The 14285-nt window shown below is 49.4% G+C and overlaps 1 protein-coding gene across 1 annotated transcript in view; it reads right to left on the reverse strand.

The window, feature by feature from the left end:
- CLINT1 (clathrin interactor 1) overlaps positions 1-14285 on the reverse strand; it is a 630396-nt gene that overhangs the window by 313478 nt on the left and 302633 nt on the right. The window lies entirely within an intron of this gene.

Genomic DNA, 14285 nt, shown 5'->3' on the forward strand with positions numbered 1-14285 from the left:
GTTCGCTAGTGAATCCAGAAAGATCTTCAAGCTGCAAAATTACACCGACAGGAAAGAAACTATTCGTTTTGCAGCGTTAATCTTTCTGGATTCACTATGCTGTGCATAGACTTTGTAGCGGTTTGTTATGTTTGTGGCGGCTGGGTGGAAGATGAGCGTTGGTTGTTGAATATATGTTGAAGAACCTTCTGTCCTACTTTTGCTTCCTTGTTCATTTGTATATCCACACAGTAGTGCTTAGTGAACGTGTGCACTGAAGCCCATGTTTCCGCCAGGCATATATCTTGGATGTGTGTGTTAGCCAGGAAGGCTATAGTTGCTCCTTTTTTCCTGGTAGAGTGGGCTCGTGCCCCCTCTGCTTGTTCTTGGCCTGCCCGCTTGTGGCAGAGTTGTATAGTTTGTGTGATCCATCGTGCAATGGTTCCCTTTGTTACTGGTCTACCCAGGAAACTGCTTGCGAAGGACACAAAGAACTGTTTTGTTTTCCTGTGTTCCTTGGTTCTTTCTTTGTAGTGCATTACTGCCCTTCTAGCGTCCAGAGTGTGCAGTGCCCTCTCTGCGCTTGTGGCTGGTTTCAGAAAGAAGCTTGGTATTTGTACTGTCTGTTTGATGTGGAACCTTGACACCACCTTTGGCATAAAGTGTGGCTCAGTTCTCATCACCACCCTATCATTGTGTATTTGGATGTAGGGTTCTTGCAGCGTCAACGCCTATAGTTCGCTCACCCTGCGCAGCGAGGTGATTGCCACCAAGAAGGCTGTTTTCATTGTTAGCATTTGTAGTGAGGCTTTATGAATGGGTTCAAAGGGAGCTTTCATGAGCTCTGTTAGGACTAAATTGAGGTTCCATGCCGGTGGCGGCATGCTCTTTGAAGCTGCGATCCTTTTTGCCCCTTCCAGGAATCTCTTCACTATCTGTGATGTAAAGAAACTCTTCCCTGTTTCTCCTCTTGTGTAGGCTACTATCGCTGCTAGGTGTACTCTTAGTGAGGATGAATTTAGTTTTGCCTTCAGCAGGTGCATGAGATATCTGAGCACTGTTGATTCTCTTGTCATCTTCTTGTGTAGTTTTTTCTTGCTGCACCACTGTGTAAACCTCTTTCATTTTGCCACATAGCACCTTCGTGTGCCAGGTCTCCTCGCCTCTCGTAGTACCCGCAGGGTGCTCTTAGGTAACCTCAGGTGTGCAAACTATGTCTTCAGGAGCCATGCTGCTAGGCTGAGGCTCTCTGGCTCTGGGTGTAGTACTTCTCCGTCTTGCATGGAGAGTAAGTCTTTCCTTTTCCCGAACTTGTGGGGTGCACCCTGTGCCATTTCCATTATCTGTGAGTACCAGTTCTGCCTGGCCCACTGGGGTGCCACCAGGATCAGAGTCATGTTGCTGGTCCTGCACTTTTTGAGTACTCTGTGTATCAGTGGTATCGGGGGAAAGTGTAAGCAAATGTTTTCGACCAGCTTATCAATAGGGCATTCCCCAGGGATCCTTCCACTGGTTGCCTGGATGCGAAGTTTAGGCATTTTGCATTCTGGCGTGTTGCAAATAGGTCTACTGTCGGTGTTCCCCACCTTCTGAATAGCCTTTGCGTTTCCGGTGTATTGAGCTCCCACTCGTGGGATGCCGATGTCCGTCTGTGAGACAGTCTGCTTCCACAATGTCCTTCCCTGGAAGGTGTATGGCTAGCAGGTCTAGCTTTAGTGGGATGGCCCATCTCCATATCTCCTGTGCTAGGTTCGATAGCGGGGCTGATTGTGTTCCTCCCTGCTTGTTGATGTAGCACATCATTGTTGTGTTGTCTGTCTGGATCAACACTCTCTGGTTGTAAAGTTGTGTCTGGAAGGCTTTCAGGGCCAGGAACACGGTCTTTAGTTCCAGGTAGTTGATGTGTTTGACCGCATCCGTTGGAGTCCACCGTCCCCTCACCCTGAGCTTGCTCATGTGTGCTCCCCATCCCTTCTGGGATGCGTCTGTGGTGATGGTCACCGTTGGGGTCGGTGGTGTTAAAAGCTTCCCTTCTGTTATCTTCTCCTTGTTCCACCACGACATTTCCTCCTGCACTGCGTGTGTTACAACCACTAGATCTTCCCAACTTCCTGTAGCTTGTGACCATTGTTCCTGCAGCCATTCCTGGAATGGTCTCATGTGTAGCCGTACATTTGGGACCAGATGGATGCAGGAGGCCATCATGCCCATGACCTTGCTCGCTGTCCTCACTGTCAGAGCTCGCCGCTTCTGGTAGAGGCGCGTCTCCTTCAGCACGGCCAGTGATCAATGTCGCTGGGGAACACCTTGCTCTGTATGGTGTCGATCTGTGCTCCCAGGAAGATTTTTACTTGCTCTGGTTCCATTGAGGATTTCCCCCAGTGAATGGAGAATCCCAGGTCCACAAGTGTACTTGACACGCGCTGTGCGTGTTCTTTACATGTGCTGTGTGAACTTGCCTTTATTTGACAGTCGCCCAGGTAAGGGTATACATGGATCCCTTCCCTCCTTAGGTGCGCTGTCACTGCTGCGAGGCACTTTGTGAAGACCCTTGGTGCGGATTTTAGTCCAAATGCTAGGGCTGTGAACTGGTAGTGATCTTTGTTGATGGTAAATCTCAGTAGATGTTTGTGCTGCCTGTTCATTGGGATGTGCAGGTAGGCATCTTTGAGGTCTATGGTGGCCATGAAGTCTCCGTCCCTTATCTGAGGAATGACCTCTTGTAAGGACGTCATCTTGAACTTTTGTGTTTTTATGTACTTGTTTAGGAACCTTAGGTCCAGGATGGGTCTCAGTGATTTGTCCACCTTTGGTACCAGAAAGTTGGTTTAGTACACTCCCTTGTTCCTTTCTCTGTATGGTACTGGTTCGATGGCCTCCTTTTGGAGGAGTTCCTTCGCCTCCTTTTGAAGTAGCTCTAGCTCCTTTCCTGACTGCGCCTTCCTTTTTGGTTTCCTGTTTGGCGGTGTCTTTTCCAGTTCTATGCAATATCCAAACTCTATGTGGATATCTTCTTCCACTCCCGGAAGAAATTACTTAGCCTGCCTCCTACTGGTGTTACATGTTCGTTGATGTTTTGTCCGTGTAACCCTGTATTGGTCTTGTTGTGCTCCACCCTAGGAGGAGTTGCGTGGGTGGGCACGTATTGCGTGACGGAGTCACTTTGAGGTGGGTTGTTGGCCCCCTCTTTTATTTTGTCCACTTCCGTTCGCCCTCCTGAGAAAGGACTGTCCCCTTGGCTGGTAGTGCCAGGTTTGTTTTGATGACCCTGTTGTGTCTGGCTGTCGCCCTGGTGGGACTGTTGGAAAGTCTGGTGTGACGTTCCTGGCTGGTTTCCCCCTCTTCCGTTCGGTCTCCGTGACGGAGTACCCCTTTTCGTCCCCCTGAATTGTAAGGCCCTCATGGACCTTGCAGTTTCGTTTTCTTTTTTGAGCTGGGTGAGCTTTTCACCCACCGGCGCCCCAAACAGTGTATCCCCATTGAACAGGGTGCTTAGAATGTTGTGCTGTACCTCTGGTTTGAAGCCTGAGATCCTGAGCCAGGCCTGCCTACTCTCCGTGATTCCCATCATCAGCCTGCTGGACGTGTCAGCTCATCCAAGGCTGTTTTGAGGCAAGAATTTCCCACATTTTTGCCCTCTTCCACAAGGTATGAAGCTCTTTGTTGGTACTCGTCTGGGAGGTGCTTGATCAGCTGTCCGATCTCGTCCAGAATTTGGTACATGTGCCGGTTCAGCAGGGCGTTTGAGTTTGCCATGCGCCAGTGCATTGCTGCATTTCTTTCTATCTTCCTCCCAGTTAGGTCCATCCTCCTGCTTTCCTTGTCTGGTGGTGGCCCTGAAGTTGTTGGCACATTTGCCCTTTTCCTGGCGGTCGCCGCAATAACGAAGTCCGCCGTAACTGATCCTTGGATGTAGAGAGGATCCTTAGAAGAGTGTTTATATTTCTTCTCCGTCCTAGACGTAACGGACCTGCATGTTGTCGGTTCCTTGAAAGCCTCTTTCCCCTGGGCCATGACAGTCTCAAGCATGGGGAGGTACTGGCTCCTAGTTTGTGTGGGGAGCAGGGTCTCCAAGAGGAAGACTGCTTTCGGTTTTTCCTCATCTAGCTTGACTCCAAAGGCTGTAGCCGCGGTCTTGATGACCATATTGTAGACCCCAATGTCATCTGGCGGCGAATGCCTCGAAGGGTACGTGTCCACGGCCTCTTCTGGGCTTTCTGTATCGAGGTCCTGCCACTCCAGGTCCTGTGTTCCAGAGGATGCCGAGCCGAGGAGCATCCGCTGATCGTCGTCGTCTTCCTCCTCGTAGTAGAAGGCTTCCTCCTCTAGATGGTCCTGGGTCTCGGGACTTTTCGGCGACTCTTCGATGTCGAAGTCCTCCTCCTGTTCTACTTCAACGAATCGCGAACCTCTTCATCTTTTCGTCTAACTCCTTTCTTTGTAGGATGTTATCCATTTCAGCCTAGAGCCATCTTTTCTTTCTCTCCAGTTCGGCGGCCTGTTCGGCGTCGAACGGTTTGGCTGATCTCTTCGACGTATACGTCGAAATGGGCTTCAGGTCCTTAGTCGATGCCGAAGCAACCTTCGGGTCCTTCTCTTTCGAAGTCGAACGTTCCTTTCCTGGGACGTGCTTCGACCGGTCTTCGCCGCCTGGGAGTACTTTTCGAAGGATCGCTGGGCTGTTTGTCCTTGGATGCAGCTGCGGTCGTCAAGATTTTCAGCGCCAGTGCTCCCTTCGAGGACTTCGACTCTGTTTTTCGAGAGTCTGACTCAGACTTTCGAGGTTCTGTCGGGGGCTTAGGGGTCGTCGACTCTCCTACCTCTTTAGAAGTCTTCTTATCGGTCTCTACGACCGTGTAGTCGTCGTCTTCTCCGGCGACGTTGTCTTCCTCAGTGCTCGAGAGCCCCAGGTCTCGAAGGGACGGTGGTTGTGCCTTGCCTTGCATGTTGTAGTTGGCTCTTCTCTGTCGCTCTCCAACTCGGAGAGTCTGCGGTGTAAAGGCGGAGCAGGCGTTGCAGTCCTTGCTCTCGTGGTCGACCGGTAGGCAGAGGTTACAAACCGGGTGCTGGTCCTTCTTGCCTTGCATGTTGTAGTTGGCTCTTCTCTGTCGCTCTCCAACTCGGAGAGTCTGCGGTGTAAAGGCGGAGCAGGCGTTGCAGTCCTTGCTCTCGTGGTCGACCGGTAGGCAGAGGTTACAAACCGGGTGCTGGTCCTTCTGTGCGTATTTGTGGTGGCAGTTACGGCAGAATTTAAAAGGTGTCTTGTCCATTTCTTGCGCTCAGGGGGCCCGCTGTGTGAGCCTTCTCTGTTGGACGTCGAAGTTTTCCTTCGTCATCCCGGCTCGATGGTGTTGTTCCTAGTCATCGTCTCAGTCTTTTCCGTGCAAATTCAACTTTTCTGCGTCTTCTTTCCTCCAAAACTCTGGAGCCCCTCGGGAACGATCTAGACCCAACGGCGGAAAAAAGAATCTGAAGATGGCGCCCAAAGGTGGGAGATTCTGCTGGAAGCGTGCCAACGTCACAGGAAGTACACCAAAAGGTGCGACATCGACGCCCACCTGGGCTACGAAAAAAAAAAAGAAAAGACTACGATTCCGGACCCAACCACTAGACCGCAGAATAATGATGTACGCTGCAAAACCCTCGATATTCAACTCTTTCATTTAAGCAGACTTATTTTTTGTGTATGCCCTCATTAGCCAACTAAACACTTCTTTGGTCCTAGCAGGCACAAGGGCTGGGCTCCCTCAGCTCTAAACAAACATTGGCAGAGTCAATAGGTCTTGCCATACAAGATCTCTTGGCTTTGTCAATGACTTGCCATGCTGCATAGCAGCACAGCCGCTGTGCAACATGGCTGAAAGTTAAAACAATGAAAGCGATAGGACATGACAAGAGTTGACCGCGTCATAGCCCTTTCATTTTCTGTACTTTCAGCTATATTGCTCATGCTGCGCTGCTGTGCAACCCAGTTTAAAAAAAATCACTGACAAAGTCAACAGAGGTCTTGTAGGCAAGACCTATTGGTTTCGATAATGCTTGTTGTAAACAATGTCTCGCAAAAAAGAAAACAGTGCCCGCAACTAAGAAAACACTGAGGTGAGAGTGAGTTTCGAGTGTATTGACTTTTACTAAATAGAAGAAACGGGACAACAAACTAAAATACAACAAAAATGCGATACAAAGTAAAGAGCCAGGATTGGTATCGAAATAGAACAAATGAAAGATGATAAAACTCAAAGTTTGTTCTTACAACCCCGACCACCACATAGAATCACTCATTGTTACCACCATCACAATACAAATACTTGGTCTTATTATTCGAGCTCACATAAAACATGGAAATACTTCATTACCACAGTATTCAATGTGTAATGCAGCCAAAATAAGTACATCATTTAAATAAGTTTGCAGCATGAATATGACACTTTAGTGCGGGCTTCTTGGACAATAAAGTACTACAATACCATATCACATTATTTAGGCTTTGGTGCATTTCCTGCTACCCAACGGCCGAAAAGGTTAAATACACTCCAACTGAGCTGAAGGAAGGTCACCCAGTGTCCACAAGGGTAAGTCAACAACCTTCTGCCCGACAGCTCTTTGAAGCAGAGGCATTAATAGCGCTCCCCTACGCTCCTTGCGGGTCTTGTCCGAGCGGGGCAATTCATAAGAGAGCGAGTGGTTCATTCTGAAAAGAATGCTGATCATTAAAGACACTATAGGGGAGTGTTCAAATGAGGCTTTTTCCAATGGTTCAAACAAAACCGAGAGCAAAACTGTGCCAGTCTTATGGAACCGTCGGTAAGTACTTCTGCTGACCATCCTGTTGGTATGAAGTGTACATTTTTTCCTTCAAGCAACAACAGTAGCAGGGGAGGATTTACGTCCAGTTTTAGAAGACGCTCGAATAAAGTATTCAAGGGCGCACAAATCTAAGAGAAATATTCCCTGGCATGTTAAAACTGTAACCGACAGAAAACTTAATAAATTAGTGCTAAAACAGAGATCATGTTGTGGCGCAGTGTGGGCGGAGGATTTAGTTCACGCATGCATGCTTTTTAATCAGTCATCTGAAGCTTCACACAAACTGATATATGAAACGAATTCGGCGTAGTGGGACACAAAGATATCTTTCAAACAACCAACCACAAATACTAATTGTGAGAAGTTGGCCTGATGTGCAGTGCTCACTATTCTAGTGATCACTATATATCAGTCCAAACAACCCTTATTGATGATTGGTTGTAAGTCAACCTTATAGACCAGCTATCCTAGTAGCATGGATACGAGCAGTCTAAGGCTAAGACTCTAGAGGGCGTGTTAAGCCAGCTGTTTTACCAATGTGAGAAGTTGGCCTGATGTGCAGTGCTCACTATTCTAGTGATCACTATATATCAGTCCAAACAACCCTTATTGATGATTGGTTGTAAGTCAACCTTATAGACCAGCTATCCTAGTAGCATGGATACGAGCAGTCTAAGGCTAAGACTCTAGAGGGCGTGTTAAGCCAGCTGTTTTACCATCACATTACCCCTTGAACACCCAGTGAAAGGACACCACACAAGTGTTATGAAAATAAACAATGTATTTATTAGAATCACAACAACCCTGTACTCTTTATGAGGACAGGGTGCTAAGCACGCAACAAAACTCTTATGAAAATACTTAAGTTAGCACGTTATACACAAATGCCCGAGGGGCACGAAAAACCATATACTCTAAAAGTGGAATGCGAATTACTAGCAGGTAAGTAACGATTCTCAGAGGCTTTGGGATCGCTAGGACTGGACTACTGAACCTTTAGATTACTAGCAGGAGGCCTAGGGAACTCGGGTGCAGAGTGTGCACTCTCACGCGGGATGCGGGACAAAGTCTATGGAAGCTAGAATTCACAAAGTTAGTGTTCACGGGCGAACCCGACCTGGTAGGGAGAAAACGACAGTGGATCCTGACCCTTGGATAGTGAGGCTATGCTGGGGCACCGAAATGCCGAAGTTACCTAGCCCAGGGGCTGCAGCTGCATAGGTCTGAAAAGACGTCGGGAATCCTCGTGCCGGACCAGGAGCCTGGAAGAAGGAAGTTGCTGGCAGGCGACCAGTGAAGAAAAGTTCGATGGATCCAAGCCTGGATCAAGGAAGAAGAAAACCTGAAAGCAGAGGGGACCAAGTTCTTGAATCACTAGCCAGTGATTAAGTGGGCACCAGGATGGCACCGGGCGAAGTCACCGCAGTCAGGTGAGTGGGCGCTGCTGGGCTCTGCAGTCTCTCGGACCAGGAGGCGTTGTCGGCGACCAGGATGGAGGTGCGAGCTGTCCCACGAAGGTTCTTGCTGTCGACGTCGCTGGACCCAGGATTGGGCAACAAGTCTTGGCAAATGCAAGGCCCACGCGGTGGACCTAAAATGGCGTCTTAGCCGGACCAGGAGGGTCCAGGGTACTTCTCCGATGGAGGGAAGCAAGGGCCAGTCTGGAGCAACCAGACTAGCAGCAGTATTGTCGTCGGGCGTCGTTCGGAAGGCCACAAGCCAGCGGGCTAGTAGCCAAACAACGCGGTGAGCAGCAAAAAGCAGAAGGGCCCCACGCCGATCGTGGAGATGCTGGGGGGGCTGCTCTTCGGTGCTGGAGCTGCTCAGGGTGGGGGCTTCTCGGACCCCAAAGCACTCACCAGGAAATTACTCGGTGGGCTTGCTGTGCAGAAGTCGTGCAGTCTTGGCGATGGCCGGTCCCTCGAGGTCTCGTCGCACTCACGGTTCTCAGCTTGGCTGTAGAGGTGAGTAGAGGTCGGAGGTGCCAGGGAAGCCGGGTCTCGTCGAGCTGGGCAGTCGGATTCCAGAGGAAGGACGTGCAGCAGACCGCAGTGTTCTTAGATGGTGCCTGCGGATGCAGGGTGACTACTCCTTAGCCACAAGGGAGAATCTTGAAGAAGAAATCGTGAAGTCCTTTCGTGGAAAGTGGTATCTTGATTCCAAAGATGATCTAATTTGGAAGGGGGCCAGTCCCTACCTTTATCTGGGAAAAGGGGGCTGGCACGCGACTAAGTCCTGCCCTAGGGGTGGGACCAGGAGGGGGGTGGTTACACCCACTTCCTTGGCGGGCTTTTCCCCAGCACAGGGTCTGGAGTGTCCCTGGAACTGGTTCAAGCCAGCCTATGCACAGTGAGCACCGGGGTGCCACGTGCAGTCACCTTCCTCTGAAGCCCTGCCTACCTGGAATACACAAAACCCTGTCTGGGACGGTGCTGGCACCGCCCCTGGCAGGAAACCCTTTGTCCTTATCTCCTGCTCTGGGAGGACTCCCAGCAGCAGGAGGGCAGACTTGTGTCTCGGTGGCAGCATCCATTTTGTGGATGCTAAGGCTCTGTCTGACTTTAACCGGGGTTAGGGGTTACATACATGTTGTGTCCCTCTAGAAGGGTGGAATGCTAACCCCGTCGCCAGAATTGGCGAGGGGTTAGTATTCCAATTCGTATGACACCTTACTCGACATGTTTTGATAAAGCGATACCAGAGTTGGCATATAACCGCGAGGATTATAATGCACTTAAGAGTATATGGTATGCGATATCATGGAAACGGCTAAGGGATGGATCCCGAAAGCCGCAGACAGGCTCAGCTCATGCCAGAGCACCATCTCACACGATTCCAAGCACTCTGCCTTCAGGATTGTTAAGGCCTGCCATAGGAGTGACTGATAGGAGATCTGTGTGTCCATTTTAGGGTTAGATATAGGTATACTATATCTAAAGCAAAGGGGGATTACACCACCTTGCCCCAGCTGTCGTGCAGCCAGTTGTGTCAGATTTGGATGGCCAGCCAGGGGTGGCATAATACATGCTGCAGCCCCTGGTAGGCCCTGGGTACACCTATGCCCTGGGTACCTAAGGTACACTGTACAGGGACTGATAAGGTGACTCAGTATCCAATTAGATATGTACCTAAGGTACATGGAATCCATTTTACAGAGAGAGCTGTAGGCCTGGGGTCCTGAATAGCAGGGCCCCAGGTCAACTAAGTCAGAAAACCAGCAAAACACCAGGCAAAAAGTTGGGGGCAACCATAGTCAGGGATCTACCTTCCTACACTAATTCCATAAAGAAGGGAACGCAGCCTGCAATTTAAATGTTAATACATGTGCAGCCATATTCTGCGGTCTGTGCCAGTAGGCAGGTTCGCTTGTCAGTTGTATTCTATTTATTGCACTACTGCTGTACAGGCAGAAAGAGAAACTGTTTCACGGAACTACAGTTAGTAGTTGTATGGTATTGTAATTGCATTCAATGGGGAGGGTCGGGCAGAGACGGGAGCCGCAACATGAGAAGGGTTAGGTGGGAGAAGCATCACTGAAATGGGGTGACAGAGAGAAGAAACTGTACCTGAATCGCTGCGAGCAGTGAAAAGACACTGATAAAGAAGCATCAATCGGTGATTGGTCTGTGAGTCAGTGAAGAAACAGGAAGGCACGCCTGACTTCTGCTGTCCAATTAGGAGGCAGCAAATAAGATTGACAGAGAAGCTAAACGAATGGTTAGCAATAGCCAGGCTTCAAGCCCTTTTTGTAAACAATAGTGCCTCGCAAGTAAGACGCATGCACTAGCGCATGCTATCGCTGGCACAACCCTAAAAAGAAATAGCAATAAAACTGCTAATAGCTGTACATTCTTTTTGGGTGCGCCTCTTTATAAAAAAAAGTCCTGCAGTCGAAGAACAAAATGGTTACTTACCAGGAGTAGTTTTGCAGCTTGAAGAATTTTTCGGATTCACATGCTGTGTATTATTCCGCCATCTAGTGGTTGGGTCCGGAATAGTTTTTTTTTTACTTCTTGTTTTGGGCGTTGTCGACCACCATTTGGTGCCAGGTACGTACCCTGTGTGACGTCAGATGGCGCTCAGAGGTTGTAGTGCGTGGTAGCCATCTTCGTATTCATTTTACTCTGTGTCTTTAGTCTATAATCTTTGAGATGGTTCCTTAGATAACTAATATAACCTGCTTCCCCACCTGTTTGTATTCCTTGTAGGGAAGGCCACGTGGGTCGCATGTTAATCCAGAAAATTCTTCAAGCTGCAAAACTACTCCTACTGGTAAGTAACCATTTTGTTTTGCAGCGTGAATCCTTTTCTAGATTCACATGCTGAGCATCAGATTACATAGCTCTCATCTTGGGGAGGCTGTGGTGAGAGGAAGACTTTGCAAACAGGTGTTGAAGTACTCTGTCTTCTTTGTCCTATTCATTTCTTTGTCCACACAATAATGTTTGGTGAAGGTGTGTGGTGATGCCCATGTAGCTGCTGAACATATAGCGCCCATGGGTACATTGGCTATAAATGCAAGAGTCGCTCCCTTTGTCCTAGTTGAGTGAGCTGTTGGTCGTACCGTTGATTCTTTGTTAGCGGAGGTATAGCAAGGTTGGATGCTTTGGACTATCCATCGTGAGTTTGTTGCCTTAGTGACCTGCGTTCCTGTGTTAGTATGTGCAGAGGCAATGTGAGAAAGTGGCTCTATATATACTGGACCAGCATATGGTACAGTGTGTATAGAGTCTACCAAACCCAGAGGTATAACAGAGGTTAAAACCAGGTGTGACCTTACTCTCTAAAGTGGTCGCTTGGTCGAGCAGTAAGGCAGTACCAGAGGACAGTGTAAAGGATTTGTTGTACACACTCAGTCAGCAAAAGGTTTCACACACTCAAAGACTGAACTCCAGATCAATTGTTTTTATATCAAAGATATAGTTGTTTTATTTTTAGAACCAACAGGTATCAAAATATACTGTTCTCAATGTGAGAGGTCTCAGATGAGTACTTTGCAGAAAGGCAATAAACTTTGTAAACACAAAAGGTACAGGGGTTGCAGTAGGCAACACAATTCTACACCCAATTTAGCATTGAGCTCAATGGATTTTCTTATATAAACACAGTTGATTACTTTGCTGAATACTTTGGTAATTCCAGGACTGGCTCCTAGATTCAGTCCTGGGGTCTAAGCTGAAAACAGTTTAGTAAAAACGTTTTAGGAATTGCAGTGATTTTTCAGGAATATAAAGCCATTTTAAAAGTTCACACTTAGAAACTTTTCAGCAGAAATCTGGCAATGTTATCCCAAGGGAGAAAATTCAGGTTGCAGGTAAAGTACGATCTTGTTACTTTGGTAATCCAGTACTGGTCTCCTGGGTCCAGCACTGTGGTCTCAACTGAAAACAGGTAAGCAATTTCGTTTCAGTAGTTCGTATAATTTTTAAAGAATATTTCCAGTTTTCAAAAGTAGACACTTAAAAGAAATTTCATAGAAAAGCAGACAATGGATTCCTATGGAGAAAATCCAGATTACTAGTAAACCCGATAGGGATTACTTTTGTGGTTCAGTACTGGGCTACAATGTACAGCACTGGCTTCTCTCCTGATCACAGGTGAGTACTTCGGAGTTCGGATGATTTTCTATGAATATTTTAAGTTTTCAAAAGCGGACACTTAGAATATTTTTTGAGTCAAACCAGTCAATGTTATTCAATAGCCGGTAAGTGAGTTACCGGTTTCCAGGTGAGTACTCGACTGCTGAAGCTGTGGTTCTGGGCATAGACTCAGCGGTCCCCCAGGGACAGGTAGGTACAGCTGGTTCACCCTCAGCAGCACAGGGGCGGCTGGATGCAGAGGTAGTTAGGCCCAATGTTATCCAATGAGGGACAGGGGCCTCCGGTTGGTGGCTGCGGGAGCTGGGTTACTGGTCACTTGCTCTGGGCAAAGGGGGAAGTAGGATAGTACAAAGGTTGCACTGCCAGGGGCAATCGGGCGGCTGGGTGCAGGGTGCTTTTGAGCCGTCGTGCGCTCAATGTTATCCAATGGAAAAGATAACAAGCATTTGCAATGCAATAGGTCACGCATTAGGAAAGTGTGAGCTATTGGTATTGTAAATGACAATTTTTTTTATTATGTGTTGGCTTTGAAAATATAAAAATTAATAGCATTGTTATTCACAAAGCCAATAGCTTACACTTTCCTAATGCGAGTCCTATTGGCTACGGCAATGCTTATTGGTAGCAAGCAAGGACAGTGCTGTTGTGATGCTGAGTGATGATGTGGTTGGGCTGAGTGATGTGGTGGGGTCCCCGAGTGATGTGGTGGGGTCCCCGAGTGATGTGGTGGTGGTGTCCCCAAGTGATGTGGTGGTGGTGTCCCCAAGTGATGTGATGTGGTGGTGTCCCCGAGTGATGTGGTGGTGGTGTCCCCGAGTGATGTGGTGGTGGTGTCCCCGAGTGATGTGGTGGTGGTGTCCCCGAGTGATGTGGTGGTGGTGTCCCCGAGTGATGTGGTGGTGGTGTCCCCGAGTGATGTGGTGGTGGTGTCCCCGAGTGATGTGGTGGTGTCCCCGAGTGATACGGTGGTGTCCCCGAGTGAAACGGTGGTGTCCCCGAGTGAAACGGTGGTGTCCCCGAGTGATACGGTGGTGTCCCCGAGTGATACGGTGGTGTCCCCGAGTGATACGGTGGTGTCCCCGAGTGATACGGTGGTGTCCCCGAGTGATACGGTGGTGTCCCCGAGTGATATGGTGGTCTCCCTCGAGTGATGTGGTGGTTCCCCCGAGTGATGTGGTGGTTCCCCCGAGTGATGTGGTGGTTCCCCGAGTGATGGGGTGGTGTCCCCGAGTGATGTGGTGGTGTCCCCGAGTGATGTGGTGGTGTCCCCGAGTGATGTGGTGGTGTCCCCGAGTGATGTGGTGGTGCCCCCGAGTGATGAGGTGGTGCCCCCCCGAGTGATGTGGTGGTGTCCCCGAGTGATGTGGTGGTGTCCCCGAGTGATGTGGTGGTGTCCCCGAGTGATGTGGTGGTGTCCCCGAGTGATGTGGTGGTGTCCCCGAGTGATGTGATGGTGCCCCCGAGTGATGTGGTGGTGCCCCCGAGTGATGTGGTGGTGCCCCCGAGTGATGTGGTGGTGCCCCCGAGTGATGTGGTGGTGCCCCCGAGTGATGTGGTGGTGCCCCCGAGTGATGTGGTGGTGCCCCCGAGTGAGAGAGGGCTGCGGTGTGACTGTCTCACCTGTGCCTCGGTGGAAACATCTCTGCCAGCTGTGCCCAGCTGTCGGCGGTGCCCAGCTGCCCCCGCACAGGCCACACTTCTAATGGCAAGTGTTACCAGTGTCGCGGGCCCCAGGAAGGGGGCCAGGGCAGGGGGGCCTCTGCGGCCCCTGGGGAAGGGGGGTAGGGGGGCAATGAGAAAGCCGGAGGAGAGACATCCAGGAGAGACCTTAAAAAGAGACCGCTAGGAGCACAAGTGGAGAAACCGAGGGGCAGGGAGAGAACAGAGGAGGGGAGAGAA

The sequence above is a fragment of the Lissotriton helveticus genome, chromosome 7 (assembly GCF_964261635.1).
Source record: "Lissotriton helveticus chromosome 7, aLisHel1.1, whole genome shotgun sequence".
In the NCBI taxonomy this organism is placed as follows: Eukaryota; Metazoa; Chordata; class Amphibia; order Caudata; family Salamandridae; genus Lissotriton; species Lissotriton helveticus.